This window comes from Triturus cristatus, chromosome 8 (genome assembly GCF_964204655.1).
Source record: "Triturus cristatus chromosome 8, aTriCri1.1, whole genome shotgun sequence".
NCBI classification, from domain to species: Eukaryota; Metazoa; Chordata; class Amphibia; order Caudata; family Salamandridae; genus Triturus; species Triturus cristatus.
Window position 1 is genome coordinate 1,147,086,430 of NC_140591.1, and position 13,862 is coordinate 1,147,100,291.

Sequence of the window (13,862 nt, forward strand, 5' to 3'; positions counted from 1 at the left end):
TAGTCCTCAGGTCAGGCATGTGCCTTTTGCATATATGGTGTAAATCCGTTCAGTAGTTCCTGAGAAAATCAAAAGTAAAATCACATATATATATGGGCGGAGCCTAACCACACATCTCATCGTGAGATCTGATTGGCTGTCAGTACTTCATCCAAGAAGTGTTGGCAGCCATCTTGGGACCTATATACATGATAGCACATCATTAAAAAGCCTTGCAGTTAATAGAAGGTTTTAAGACTTTAGTTACATTATAAATCATTTGTTGATGGTACCATACTCATTTTAGGAATTGTGGTGTGTTCTAAGGTGATTTTACCATGTGAAAAAGCCTTCTGTTGTGATATCATGAATCATGTTTGAGAGAAAACAACTTTCTCATGCTTTTCCCACAGAGGTTTGGAAGGTGATCTATAATCTAAATTGAGAGCATATTTTCTGTAAATTCACATTATCTTTCTCAGTCATGGGAGAATGAAGTCTGACATTCTCAGTAAAACATGTACATCCAACAAGGGCAGAGACTGTCAGTTGATTCCTTTGTGTTCTACTGCAGCTTCCCAGAGTGTTCTAAAGAACAACTAGAGCGCTAACAGTCCTACTTATGACAAAAGTATGGCACACCTGAAGCCATCTTGGTTGGAATAAAGTGGTAACTCTTAAAACATTTAATTTAAAAAGGAACAACATGAGGGGGTTCATTTTGCCATAGAAAGTATGATTAGTGCTGCAGAAAGAAAAATTAGGGCACATTTTGAGTGACTTCTCAAATCCTCTTCTATTTCATGAAAAAATTCTGACATGCAGACTGAAACGTGCACTTTCAATACCAGCATCAGAATTCCCTGGTGAGCAGTAGCTTTACTACAGTGATCTAATAAGCAACTAGAGTGCTAACATTCTGAATTTATGGCAAATGTGTGACACATCTGAATGCCTTCTTGATGGAATCAAAGTAAAAAACTGAAAGTTTTTCCTACTGAGGAGACTGTAGTAAATGAGGAAATTAGGAAACATCATAACAAATAAGTCTCCCATAATGGCCACCAGAGACAAAAGAGCCCAAATGTAGCCCAAATATCACCCAGATGTGGCCCGAGTATAGCCCAAAGACCAGAATGTCCCAGAGTGTTCTAACGAACAACTAGAGCGCTAACAGTCTTACTTATGACAAAAGTATGGCACACCTGAAGCCATCTTGATTGGAATACAGTGGTAACACTTAAAACATTTAATTTACAAAGGAACAAACTGAGGGGGTTCATTTTGCCAAAGCAATTATGATTAGTGCTGCAGAAAGAAAAATTAGGGCATATTTTGACTTCTCAAATCCTCTTCTATTTCATAAAAAAATTCTGACATGCAGACTGAAACATGCACTTTGAATACCAGCAGCAGACTTCCCTGGTGAGCAGTAGCTTTACTACAGTGATATAATGAGCAACTAGAGTGCTAACATTCAGAATATATGGCAAATGTGTGACACATCTGAATGCCTTCTTGATGGAACTAAACAAAAAAATTGAAAGTATTTCCTACTGAGGAGACTGCTGTAAATGAGGAAATTAGTAAACTTCATAACAAATAAATCTCCCAAGATGGCCACCAGAGACAAAAGAGCCCAAATGTAGCACAAATATCACCCAGATGTAGCCCAAGTATAGCCCAATGACAGAATGCCCCAGAGTGTTCTAACGAACAACTAGAGCGCTAACAGTCTTACTTATGATAAAAGTATGGCACACCTGAAGCCATCTTGATTGGAATAAAGTGGTAACACTTAAAACATTTAATTTACAATGGAACAAAATGAGGGGGTTCATTTTCCCATCCAAATTATGAATAGTTCTGCAGAAAGAAAAATTAGGGCACATTTTGACTTCTCAAATTCTCTTCTATTTCATAAAAATATTCTGACATGCAGACTGAAACATACACTTTTAATACCAGCAGCAGACTTCCGTGGTGAGCAGTAGATTTACTACAGTTATCTAATGAGCAACTGGAGTGCTAACATTCAGAATTTATGGTGAATGTGTGACATATCTGAATACCTTCTTGATGGAATCAAATTAAAAAACTGAAAGCATTTCCTACTGAGGAGACTGCAGTAAATGAGGAAATTAGGAAACTTCATAACAAATAAATCTCCCAAGATGGCCACCAGAGACAAAAGAGCCTAAATGCAGCACAAATATCACCCAGATGTAGCCCAATGACAGAAGTGTGCAAAACACTTATTTTTTGTGTATTTGCAGTTTTATATAGTGCAGACTTGTCAGGTATTGGAGTGCTTTACATGAGCATTGGTTACATCATACAAGATCAAATTCATTTTGGTTGTAGACATGGGGAGATTAAGTGATTTGACCAGAATCACAGAATGTTGAGCTGAAGCAGAAACTCCAACCTGGTTCCCCAGTTGCAAAGTCTGCAGCTCTGGAAGTAACACCACATCCTCTCCCCTAGGTGCAACATTTAATCAAGTGGTCAACTGGATAAAAAAACATAAAGATTACAAATAATTTAAAAGTTCTTTGTCACTATTTGAAAACTCAGAAAATATGTCCTCATTTTAGATTTTTAGAGCACTAACCATGATTTTGATGCAAATAAGACCCTCTCATATATGTAATTTCTAAAGGAAATACTCTAGGTATTACAGTTTTTATTACATCAAGATGACGTCAGGCGTTCCACACTTTTGTAATAAATATAGAAAGTTAGCAATCTAGTTGTTCATTGGGATACTGTTGAGAAGCAGAGGCCAGGGGCACAGACTCTGAACATTGAAGGCAGGTAGGAGAGTGCAGAGGCAACAATTTGACAACACTGGGCAGGCAGGAATGGCAGTGGCAGCACAACAGACTATGGAGGGCAGTGGAAAGGGGGGCAGGAGCAACAAACCAACAATACAGGACTGGCAAGAGAGGTTGTGGCAATATAATAGACCATTGTGGGCAGAAGGAAGAGGCAGTGGTAGAACAACCATACATGCCAACAGACCCGTTTCAGCCAGGAAACGTCCAATGTTTTTAAGCTCAAATGGGCTTTACATGATCTGGTTCCTGTCTACAATCTCCTCTTTTTTAATGTAACTCAAAGGGGAAAATCAATACCCCAGTTTTTTTTCAAAATCTCCCTCTTACCAAGTTCAAAATGTTTGCAAGTATGGTACATTGGATCATGGTAGGCAGGAGGAATTGGGGTAGGGACATGGACTCGGATAACAGAGGACAGGAGGGACATGGAGAGGTGCACCAAACTGACCCTGCAGGGCAGGCATCAGGGAGTGCAGCACAACAATCCATGGAAAGCAATAGGGAGGGGACAGGACCATGCACATGGACAACAGAGAACAGAGGGGAAAGAGGCAATGGTAGCTAGCTGACCATAATGGACAGACAGGAGAGAAAGCTGCAGCATAACAGACCATAAAGGGCAGGAGGGGCGGATCAGGGGCATTACAATGGAACAGGCAAGCCAGGAGGAAGGGAATAGGGGTCTGCACATGGAAACAGAGGGCTGGGGGCAAGGGAGCAGGGCAGGAGCAGCAAGATGACCATGGAGGTCAGGCAGGATGGGCACTAGAAACAAGACACACCATGGAGAGCATCAATGAGACTATGATGTCATATACACAGACCATGGAGGGAAGGTGGGAGGGGGTCAGGGGCAGCTAGCTGACCACACCGGGAAGGTGGGAGGGGCCATGGCAGCACAGAAGACCATGCATGGCTAGCAGGAGGGTTAGTGGCAGCACAATGGCTATGATGGACAAGAAGGAGGGTGCAGGGGCATGCACAATGGACCATGGAGGATAGAAGGGAGGGTCAGGATCTGGGCACAGACAAGAGAGTTCAGGGGAAGGGGCCTCACAACAGACCGCACAGGGCAGGCAGGAGGAGCAGTTGCAGCACACCAGACCAGGGAGGGCAGAGGGGTATGTCAGTAAAATAGACCATGGAGGACAGGAGGAAGGGGATAGGGGCATGGCATGTGGACAGGCAGGGTGGAGGTGGCAGGGACAGGTTACAGTCATCTGACACTGCTAGGCAGGTGGGAGGGAAGTGGCAGCTCAACAGAACACTCAGAGTAGATAGGAGTGGCAGGTCCATGGAACATGGTGGGCAAAAAGGATGGTGCAGGGGCATGCACAAAGACATCGGAGGGCAGGGGGAAGGAGAATAGGGACAGCAAGCTAAGCACAGAGGCTAAGCAGGAGGTTAATGATGGGCCATAGATTTGGGCAATGGAGGGCAGGAGGAGTGGACTGGTACATCATGCTAAATGGAGTGCAGTGGCAGTACATCAGACCATGCATGGCAGGAGGGAGGAGTCTAGTCCATGGATTCAGACAACAGAGGATAGGGAGGAGGTGGATGGGGCAGCAAGCTAACTGTTCAGAGAAGGTGGGTATTAGGAACTTTATTGTTTTTAAAATGTGTGTCTGTGCGAACTACTTAAAATATGAACAAGTATGCAGCATAATATCACTTTTATTCAGGAAGAAGAGGACGTTTGTGACTGTGACTCCGGGCTCACTTGGCAGAAATACCCCCTGAACCTCCACCCCACCGCAAAATGTAATGTCTGTGAAAAGGGGAGGTGGATGCAGTGTTATATAGAACATAGTCCTGAGAGCACGATTGAAAATGAAAACTAGATATAGTATATGGTATAAACTATGCGCCAAAGAGTGTGATATAAGATGAACCGGGGCGTGAAATATAATATGCAATACATTGTGCGCAATGACAGATTCATTGGAGAGTGCGAGATAGCACAGGCACTAGCTCGTGCTATGCGATATGCGCCTTGGAGTGTAATATGCACAGGGCAGTGTTGTGTAACCTAACTAGTCTCTAAAGTTGTAATATAAAATATGTGCTGGGGAGTGTAACGTTGCATATGCACTGTGACAAAGATATGGATCCCAGATTGTAATATGTATGGCATAGCGCTGTGCGTTATAACATAGGCATCGAGGAAGGCACGTTAGATGGGGCAATATAACCCGTGCGAAGGCAAGTGTGGCACGACATATTCACGGGGTGGTGTTACAATGCACATGGGCTAGAGAGTGTCATAGCATACGCACTAGCTGGTGGAATACAACACAGAGGTGTGAGGCACTCGGCGGGCACTGGTGGGTGTAACACAGCACTGGGCTCAGCCAGGAGCACGCTGTGACTCTCAAGTGAGGTTCGTCTCCTTTCCAGAGAGTAAAATAAAAAGTATTACACATCCGGTGGTGGATGTGTGTTTTATTAACCGTGAGGGGGGTTTCTTGCATAGTTTGGTCGAATTTTTGTTGAATCCCCTTTGAATGGCTTGGTGTGCGTGTGTATTAAATGTGCCCGTCAATAGCTACCCATGATTGTATAAATAAACAACAAGGGTGTCTACTTGGAGAGTACCCAACGGCGGGGGCGCCGGGTGCGCCGGGATTAGGCACGGTAGGGCGTCAGACACGTCAGAGCTTCACTAGCGGTGTAAATACATTCCATGTGGATTCATTCTATGCATAGTTGCCTTTTAATGATTATCACGCAAATCGTCATGGAGATAGGTACATACGGTTTGTCCAGCATGTCCTAAGTGTTTCTATAAATATATATTTTTTTAAAACAATAAAAAACCAGAGGCCGGCCCCGGGGGATGGGGTCCCCGGGGCCATAAGTGGCCTGAAGAGGGGGGCAACGCAGCCCCCTCCTAAAGAATTTTTTTTTTTAAAAGGCCATGACCCGGGGGTTGGGGTCCCCGGGGCCGATTAAGGCCTTGGGAGGGCCAAATTATTTTTTTAAACAAAAACTGTGGGTGCAGGCCCTGGGGGATAGGGTCCCCAGGGCCAGTAAATTAGAAAAAGAAGGGGGGCCACACAGCCCTCCTTCTTAAAAAAATAAAATAAATAAAACCACGCCCCCTCCTAGCAGCACTCTGCAAACGCACCCCCTGGCCAGTTGTAAGTTGGGGAATTAATTCCCCTTCAATACTGAGGGTCCCTGAGGGCCAACTAGCCCAACAGGTATCTCCAGTATGTGCCACGGAGCTGCGTTGCAGACAGGTGTTCTTAGGCCACGCCCCATTTTACACCTCTATGCAACGCAACTCTGTGGCGCCTACTGGAGGTACCTAGTGTGCTAGTTTGACCCTAGGGACCCTTAGGCTTCAAGTGGACTTAATCTCTCAACTTAGAACGGCCACAGGGCGCGTTTACACAGTGGTGAAGTGAGGGGACGGGGCCTGAGGTGACATGTGCAAACACGCCCTGTGGCACGTTTTAAGTTGGGGAAATAATTCCCTTTCAATCCTGAGGGACCCTGGGGGCCAACTAGCCCACCAGGGGCTTCCAGTAAGCACCACTGCTCTGCGTTGCAGAGAGGTGGTGCAGGCCGTGCCCCTTTTTATACCTCTCTACAATGGCGCTTACTGGACGTACCTAGTGGGCTATTTTGCCCCTAGGGATCCCAACTTAAAAAACGGCCACAGGGCGTGTTTACACAGTGGGGAAGGGAGGGGACGGGGCCTGTGGTGACGTGTGCAAACACGCCCTATGGCGAGTTTTAAGTTGGGGAAACAATTCCCCTTCAATCCTGAGGGCCCCTGGGGGCTAACTAGCCCACCAGGTGCTTCCAGTAAGCGCCACTGAGCTGAGTTGCAGAGAGGTGGTCCAGGCCGTGCCTCTTTTTACACCTCTCAGCAATGCAGCTCTGTGGCGCTTACTGGAGGTACTTAGTGGGCTAGTTGGACTCTAGGGACACTCAGGATTCAAATGAACTTAATCTCCCAACTAAAAACGGCTACAGGGCGTGTTTACACAGTGGTGAAGGGAGGGGACGGGGCCTGAGTTAACGTGTGCAAACAAGCCATGTGGCGCGTTTTAAGTTGGGGAAATAATTCCCCTTCATTCCTGAGGGACCCTGGGGGCCAACTAGCCCACCAGGTGCTTCCAGTAAGCGCCTCTGCGCTGCGTTACAGAGAGGTGGTCTAGGCCGTGCCCCTTTTTACATCTCTCTGCAACGCAGCTCTGTGGCGCTTACTGGAGGTACCTAGTGGTCTAGTTGGACCCTAGGGACCCTCAGGATTCAAGGGGACTTAATCTCCCAACTTAAAACGGCCACAAGGCGTGATTAAACAGTGGGGAAGTGAGGAGACGGGGCCTGAGGTGACGTGTGCAAACAAGCCCTGTGGCGCGTTTTAAGAGGTAGTTTTAATCACCTGCCCTATTATATACTAGGGGTTTACAGAGGAGGTCATGCTGATCACAGGGGGACCCCAACGCATAGTGTTCCCTAGTGAATGTAGGTGTTTTCACTGTATTCTGAGAGTCCTTTAACATAGCACTGGCTCTAGGACTGGTTAGTCAGACTCAGTTAACACCAGTATCCGTCTGAAAAAGTTGAGGGTACAGGATGACTTTGCAACAAGGCTTCTTTCTGTTCTTCTGCTTGTTCTTTCTGCACGTTATCCTTCTTCCTGCACTTTTCTTCGTCTTTGAGGACTTCTGTTGCTTCTTTCTGCATTTCTTTTTTTTCTTTCTGTCCGTTTTTTCTTTTTTCTTCACATGTCCTATCTCTGTAGCCATAGTTAGAAATTAGCATTTAAAAAACCTTTGAAATTGACTGAAAAAACCATAGGTTTCAGGCACATTATAGTTAGGAATTAGCATTTAAAAAACCTTAGAAATTCACTGAAAAAACTAGGGGTGGGCGGAATTTGCGAAATCCACTTTCGCAAATTATCGCGAAAATGTTTAAAATTATCGCAAACAAGCGGAAATATCGCGAAGATGCAGAAGTTTTTTTCCGGCATGTTCGCGAGATTTTCTGCATGGTTGCGGGTCGCCAACTTACCCATGTGGTTGCTCGCGGGCGCGGCCATCTTGTTTTGAGTTGTCTCGCGGTGCATGATCGCGAGAAGAAAGACGCGATCGCGCGACGCATGACGTCACTGCGGGCGCGAACTGTCGCGAGACAGCGCAAATGGCTAAAAACAATACAACATCTCATGGAGAACGCGACCGGATCAAGAAAACTTGTCGGCGAACGCAGGGATTCAGGTAAGGCGATCGCGCGCGCGTGAGAATGTATTATTTTACAGCGCAAGCAAGAAACAAATTATCGCCAAGCTGCGGAATGCAGAAATTTTGACATTTTCGCGCTTTCCGCGGAACGCGAAAATGTCAAATTATCACAATTTCCGCTAACGGAACGAAATTTTTGCCCAGGCCTAGAAAAAACCATAGGTTTCAATGGCGGTATAGTTAGCTGGACTTTTCACTCGTACAAAACCATTGAAATTCCCCCGTTATAGTTAGTTCAGCTAACTATAACTCATGCGCCCGCAATGCATTGCTGATGACATCACATATTACATCACTCATGACATGGTCAGTGACATCACTCATGACATCACTGTTGACATCTCAAATGACATCACTGATGACATCACTGATGACATCATCCAGTGAATGTGTGTTTTTCTGAAAATTACATATGTTTTATATATGTATATCTCAAGGTCGATGGAAGAATAAATGGGTATATAAGTGTCTAAATGGATGATTTGTTTTTGAAAAATTGATTGTATAACTGACTGATTAAGTGTATCTCAGTGAATACATGGCTTAGTGAGTAATGTTTAAATATGTAAATATCTGTATCAGTGTGTAAGTGGCTGCATGGGTTGGTGAGTAGCTACATGAGTGTCTATATAGGTTATTAGTTGGTTTTTTGAGTATCAGTATGAGTGTCTGAGTGTCTGTAGGGTTCTTGGGGGGTCTACGTAGTGCATAAGTGCATGAATGAGTGACTCACTGTTTGTATGTGTTGAAGACAGCATGTGTGCAGGACTGTATGGGTGGATGAGTGTGTGCATGGGTGTGTTAGTGAGTGAATGACTATCTCAATAGTGTCTTTATGAGTAACTACATATGTTTTAAACTAGTATATGTGACTATTGGTGTATATAAGTGAGTATATGTGAGAGTGAGAGATTGAAAGAGTTCCTGTATGAATAAGTATGTGTTTCTATAAGTGATTGTTTAAAAGACTGAGTATGTGTACGTTTCTGTTGAAGTAAGTGTGGTGGTGTGTTTATAACTGTATATGCAAGTAAATGGATGTTTGATTCTTTATTAGCATGAGTGACTATGTGTGTGAGTAACTCTATGGATGAGTGGCGTTGTGTAACAGGATGTATAGGTGTATGAGTACATATGAAGAGTGAGTACATGTATGAGTGACTGTATAGGACTGTTGGTGAATAAGTGGATGTGTATGTGGATCTTAGAATTGCTGAATAGGTTGTTGTAACTGATATTGGTATGTCCATTGTTTTGAAAATTTTAGTTTCTATTTTTGAATGTGTGTATCAAAGGTTATATTAGGGGGAGAGGAGGTCTGCCACTCTATCACAAAGATGATGTCATCAGTGATGTCATTTGAGATGTCATCAGTGATGTCATGAGTGATGTCACTGACCATGTCATGAGTGATGTAATATGTGACGTCATCAGCAGTGCATTGCGGGCGCGCAAGTTATAGTTAGCTGAACTAACTATAACGGGGGAATTTCAATGGTTTCGTTCGAGTGAAAAGTCCAGCTAACTATAACGCCCCTGAAACCAATGTTTTTTTCAGTGAATTTCTAAGGTTTTTTAAATGCTAATGCCTAACTATAACGTGCCTTAAACCTATGGTTTTTTCAGTGACTATATATATATATATTCACTGGAAAAAACCATAGGTTTTAGGGAAAGTTATAGTTAGTTGGACATTTCCCCAATTATAGTTAGTTCAACTAACTATAACTCGCGCCCCCGCAATGCACTGCTGATGATGTCACATATTACATCACTCATGACATGGTCAGTAACATCCCTGATGACATCACTCATGACATCTCAAATGACTTCACTATGACATCATCCAGTGACTGTGAGTTCCTGTAAAGTTTAAATATGTTTAATATATATAGGGAAAGGCGTATTGAAGAATGAGTGGGTGTATAAGTGTCTGAATGGATGATTTAGTAGGTGCGTGACTGACTCTATAAGTGAGTGATTAAACGTATCTTACTGAATGCATGGGTTAGTGACTAAACTGTGTGAATGTCTGTATCTGTCTGTCTGTTGGTGTGTAAGCGGCTGCATGGATTTGCGAATTGCTACATGAGTGTCTATATGGGTTATTGAATTGTTGTCTGAGTATCTGTATGGGTGCCTGAGTGTGTGGGTGGGGTGTGCATGACTCTGTGCATAGATGTGTGAGTGGGTGATTCACTGGGTGCATGTTTTCAAGAGTGCATCTGTGATGGACTGTATGGGTGGGTGAGTGTGTGTTTGTGTGTGTTAGTGAGTGAATGTATATCTCAGTTGTATATGTGTGAGTAACTACATATGTGAAAAGCAATGTATATGAGTTTTGGAGTACATAATGGCTATAAGTGAGATTGTGTGATTGTGAGAGTGGTTGTATGGATGAGTGTGTGCTTGTATCATTTTTTGTATAAGAGCGTAAGAATGTGCTAGTATTTATATGAGTAATTGAGCTGGCGTGTGTATGACTGTATAGGTGAGTAAATGGCAGTGTGATTAATTATTTGCATGACTGACTAGGTGTTTGAATACCTCTATGGATGAGTGGTGGTGTGTGAGTGTCTATATAGGTGTATGAGTGCATATGATAGTCCTGTACTGAGTGACCGTAAGTATGAGTGACTGTACAGGTGAGTGGATGTGTGTGTAAACCTAAGAATCAGTGAGTGGGTATGTAGTTATTGGTGTTGGAGTGTCAATGGTTTTGAAAATGGCAGTCTGTAATTTAAAGTGGGTGTTTCAAAGGTTATATTAGGGTGTGAGAAGATGCATCAAATTATCACATGGATGATGTCATCAGTGATGTCATCAGTGATGTCACTGACCATGTCATGAGTGATGTAATATGTGACGTCATCAGCAGTGCATTGCGGGGGCGTGAGTTACAGTTAGGTGAACTAACTATAACGGAGGAATTTCTCTGGTTTTATATGAGTAAAATGTCCAACTAACTATAACTTTCCCTAAAACCTATGGTTTTTTCAGTGAATTTCTAAGGTTTTTTAAATGCTAAATTCTATCTTTAACTTGCCTGAAACCTATGGTTTTTTCAGTGAATTTCAATGTTTTTTAAATGCTAATTTCTAAATATAACGTGCCTGAAACCTATGTTTTTTTCAGTGAATTTCAAAGGTTTTTTAAATGCTAGTTTCTAACTATGCCTACAGAGGTAGGACATGTGAAGAAAGAAGAAACAGTGCACAGAAAGAAGCAAAAGAAATGCAGAAAGAAGCAACAGAAGTCCACAAAGACAAAGAAAAGTGCAGAAGAACCAAGACATGTGCAGAAAGTACCAACAGAGGAGCAGGAAGAGGCCTTGTTGCAAAATCATCCTGTGCCCACAAATTTCTCAGACGGGTACTGGTAGTAACTGACTCTGACTAACAAGGCCAGGAGCCAGTGCTATGCGAAAAGACATTTAGAATACAGTGAAAACAACTGCATACACTAGGGAATACTCTGCGTTGGAGTATCCCTGTGACTAGCATGACCTCCTCTGTAAGGCCCTAGTACATAATAGGGCAGGGGGATTAAAACTACCTCTAAGTCAGAGGTGCAGAAATATGCTACTTTAACTAGTAGTCGTGTTTGCAGAGTGGTGGAGAAATGGTGCTTGGTGTCCAACCAAAGCTCAGGAATTCCGCAGCTTAGGACCTACAGGAGGTACCAGGAGGGATTCTTGGCCCCCAAACTCCCTCAGGACTAAATTGGACTTCAACCACCATTCTGTAGTCTGCGCCGAGGCGCGTTTGCAGAGTGGTAGAGAAAGATGGGGCAATGGACTCCGAAGAGGACTTAGCAATCCCACTGTGTGGGACTTACAGGAGGTAACAAGAGGGATAGTTGGCCCCAAGGACATCCTTGGGTGCCAACATCCCAAACTATTACCTCCAGTCAGTCCCACAAAGCAGCACTGGTAAGTACTCATACCAGGCCACACCCAGTTTGCCCACCACTCTACAAACGCGCTCCTTGGCGCACTCTTGGATGTGGATTGAAGTCCCCTTCACTGCTGGGGGTCCTTTAGGGGCAAACTATCCTACCTTTTACCTCCAGTAAGCCCCACACAGTGGGATTGGTGACAGAGACCATGCCCCCTTTCTCCACCACTCTGCAAATGCACCCCCTGACGCGTTGTAAGTTGGGGGATTAAGTCCCTTTGAATCCTGAGGGTCACTGGGGTCCAACTAGCCCACCAGGTACATCCAGTAAGCGAGATTGTATCCGCAAGAGCATTAACTGGTTTGGTCTTTTTTTCAAACTTTATTTGCACGTGTGTAACACTTTCTAGCAGCAGCTTTGTTTTTTGGCCCTGATGAAAGCCACACGTACTTTTGAGATGGTCATTGGCTGAAACATGTTGACCTTTGTCATCAAGCAGTTTTCAATAGCAACTGCTTTGCACTGTTTTTTTTATCTCTGGCAGGGCTAATGAGTCAATAAAAATCATTTTTTCAATAGCGCTAGCCAGTTTTAGCTCACATTTTACACATTTTTGTATTTCTCTGCGCTGCGCCCTTATCTCACATTAGTGCTCATCTTTGGGATCTGAGTATCCTAAAATCCTAAAAAACATCCCTGAGCTCCCACTTCTCAGTGCGGTGGTTGTAGCCCTCAGTGGGACTAGGTTTTCCCACTGAGAGGAGAAAGCCCAAATGATGAAGCATGTCACCTTCGGGTGAGTGAGGGCATTCATCCTAAAAGGGATTCCTTTCCTTCCTGATTAGATCACTGTCATTTCAGACACAGCTTGACTATAGTATCTCTCCTTTCATGCTCTATTTCTAAAGTTGCTCAGACCCGAGAGTTTATATTTGTGTGTTGCATATTACGTATTAGGGGAAAAAACTTCTCGCAGGTCTTAAAATTTGTTCCCTTGGACCCCCTTTATACATTTTGTGTGTTATACATCCAGTAAGCACCACATAGCTGCATTGCAGAGAGGTGTAAAAAGCGGCGTGGCCTGGACGACCGCTCTGCAATGCATCCCTGTGGCGCTTACTGGAAGCACCTGGTGGGCTAGTTAGCCCCCAGGGGCCCTCAGGATTGAAGGGGAATTAATTCCCCAACTTAAAACGTCCCAATGGGCTTGTTTTCACATATCTCACCTCAGGCCCCGCTCCCTCCCTTCACCACTGTGCAAATGCACCCCGCGGCGCGTTTTAAGTTGGAGGATTAAGTCCCCTTGAATCCTGAGGGTCCCGGGATTCCAACTAGCCCACCAGGTACCTCCAGAAAGCACCACAGAGCTGCGTTGCAGAGATGTGTAAAAAGGAGCATGGCCTGGACCACCTCTCTGCAACGCAGCCCTGTGGCGCTTACTAGAGGTACCTGGTGGGCTAGTTGGCCCCCAGGGACCCCCAGTATTGCAGGGGAGTTAATTCCTCAGCTTAAAACGCTCCACAGGGCACGTTTGCAGAGTGTTGCTGGGAGGGAGTGGGGCCTCCGGCAGAATCGCGATTTATAAAAAAAAAAAAAAAAAAGGGGGAGAAGGGGGCTGTGTGGCCCCCTCCTTTTTACTTTTTATGGGGCCTGGGGACCCCATCCCCCAGGGCCTGACCCCCATTAAAAAAACATATACATATATTAACGGGAAGGGGGCCGCGTGGGCCACCCTCTCGTGGCCTATTCCGGGTCCCGGGGACCCCATTCCCTGGCCATGGCCAAATATTTTTTTTTAGTATTATGGAGGGGGCTGTGTGGCCCCACTCCTCAGGCCATTTATGGCCCTGGGGACCCCATCCCCCAGGGCCAGCCTTTGAGT